Below are 2,677 nucleotides of genomic sequence, written 5' to 3' on the forward strand. Positions count from 1 at the left end.
TGTGAAGAATTGAGGAAATTCTGTCTCAATCTCCATTCAAAATCTCTTTAAATCCTCTTCTGCATAATTGAATTTAATTTCATTTCCTTTACTGCTTTTTCTTCAATTTCTTGTTAATTGCTTTGTGGGCTTGGATCTGGGAAGGTAATTGAGATCTAGACTTTGCTATCTAGTCTCTTGAGTCCTGAGATCCCATTTTTCTCTTTGGTTCTTTTGTGAACCTCTGCTGCAAGTTAATTTCCATTTCTGTTTGGATTCTAGTTATTTCTAATTCAACTTCTGCTTTATTAATTGTTGCAATTTAATTTCCTTTGCTGAAATTCTGAATTCCCCATCCTCAACTCCCTTGTCCATTCAAGCAATTTATATTTCTTGCACTTTAAGTTACTGCAATTTACATTTCTGGCACTTTAAGTTTCAGTCATTTAATTTCTTGTCCTTTAAGATTCAGCATCTTTTACTTTCCTGTCCTTTAATTTACTGCAATTCTCCCCTCTCCCTTTACATTCCAAGCAATTTAGCTTCTGTTAAAGATAAACCACTCAACCAATACTTGATTCGCTTGACTAAATCAACCACTAAACTAAAATTGCTCAATCCTTCAATCCCTGTGGGATCGACCTCACTCCCGTGAGTTTTATTACTTGATGCGACCCGGTACACTTGCCGGTGAGTTTTGTGTTGGATCGTTTTCCACACATCAGGTCTCTTTCAGGGATTACTTTTGTAACCTTGTGTTTTGGGCTGAATTCATCATGTCGGACCCTTCTAAGTTATTTTTGTAATCCTCTTTCTTGGACCTTGTTCTGGTCTCTTTTAGGGATTACTTTTATACTTGTGTTTTGGGACGACTTCATCATGGCGGGCCCTTCTAAGTTATTTTTGTAATCCTCTTTCTTGGACCTTGTTCAGGTCTCTTTCAGGGATTACTTTCATAACTTTTATGTTTTGGGCCGACTTTATCATGTCGTGCCCTTCTAAGTTATAGTAATCTTCTTTCTTGGACCTTGTTCAGGTCTCTTTCAGGAATTACTTTTATAACTTTTGTGTATTGGGCCGACTTTATCATGTCGAGCCCTTCTAAGTTATAGTAATCCTCCTTTATAGGGCTGGCCAGACCTATTTCCAGGGATTTACTTATAACTTTGGTTATTGCGACTAGTCTGACTTCTTTACGTCAGCCAGTCTTTAAGTTATTTTTTAGCAATCCATTTTATTAGGACCTCGTCAGGTCCTTTCTATGGATCACTTTCAATAACTTCTTGTATTATTCTGTTTTCATCGTTGCCGATTTTGTAGAAATTGGGTTTAATCCTCGTTTGGTCGACCTTTTAATGAATTTGGTTTTCATCTCTGTTGGTCTTTATTGTGATCATATAGTGAATTTGATTTTCACTTTCTGCCGATCTGTAGCTTTATAATCGGACAATTATTGTTTCAGATTAATGCGGCATGAGGATTTATAGAAGATCTAAACAGATTTTATTCAAAAGAAAATGCAAATATATACATACAGGAGTTTTATCTTCTAAGTTGGGTGATTTATAGGTCTTGGCTTGGCGCCTCATTAAAAAACCTTTTCAGGAAAAAAAGTGCTCCTTATCCTAGATCCTTTATCATCCCTAACTGTAGCCCTTTCCCAGTACTTCTATGACTCGGTAGGGTCCTTTCCAGTTTGCTGCCAGCTTTCCTTCTCCAGGTCGGGTTGTTCCGATATCATTTCTGATTAGGATGAGGTTGTTCTAAGCAAAAACTCACTGTACTACCTTTTGATTGTATGTCGAAGCCATTCGATGTTTTAATGCTTCTTCCCTAATCCGAGCTCTTTCTTGGACTTCTGGAAGTAGGTCGAGTTCTTCCCTTTGAAGTTGGAAGTTGGCTTCTTCACTATAGTAGATCACTCTAGGCGACCATTCTTCAATCTCTACTGGGATCATTGCCTCCATTCCGTATGCTAATCGGAAGGGTGATTCCTTTGTGGTGGAATGTGACGTTGTTCGATATGCCTAAAGGACTTGTGGGAGCTCCTCAGCCCAGGCTCCCTTTGCGTCCTGTAATCTCCATTTCAGCCCAGCCAATATGACTTTGTTGGTAGCTTCGGCTTGTCCATTGGCTTGGAGATGTTCTACGAAAGTGAATTGTTGTTTTATGTTCAAGTCAGCCACCAACTTTCTGAAGCCTGCATCTGTGAATTGCGTACCATTGTCTGTGGTAATGGAGTATGGAACCCCGAACCTTGTGACAATGTTCCTATATAGAAATTTTCGACTTCTTTGAGCAGTGGCATTAGCTAGGGGTTTTGCCTCGATCCACTTTGTGAAATAGTCTACCCCTACTATGAGGAATTTAACTTGTCCCGATCCCTGAGGGAAGGGTCCAAGAAGGTCGAGTCCCCATTTTGCGAATGGCCAAGGTGAGGTCACGCTGATGAGTTCTTCTGGCGGGGCGATGTGAAAGTTGGCATGTTTCTGACATGGTGGATATGTCTTTACAAACTTTGTGGCTTCCTTTTGTAGAGTTGGCCAATAAAATCCTGCCCGGAGTACTTTTTTGGTAAGTGCTTGTGCTCCGAGATTATTGCCACAAATGTCACTGTGTACTTCTTCTAGAACCTCCTTTGTGTTGGAAGTCATCACACATTTTAACAATTGTATTGAAATCCCTCTTTTGTATAGAG

This window comes from Arachis duranensis, chromosome 9 (assembly GCF_000817695.3).
Source record: "Arachis duranensis cultivar V14167 chromosome 9, aradu.V14167.gnm2.J7QH, whole genome shotgun sequence".
NCBI lineage: Eukaryota > Viridiplantae > Streptophyta > Magnoliopsida > Fabales > Fabaceae > Arachis > Arachis duranensis.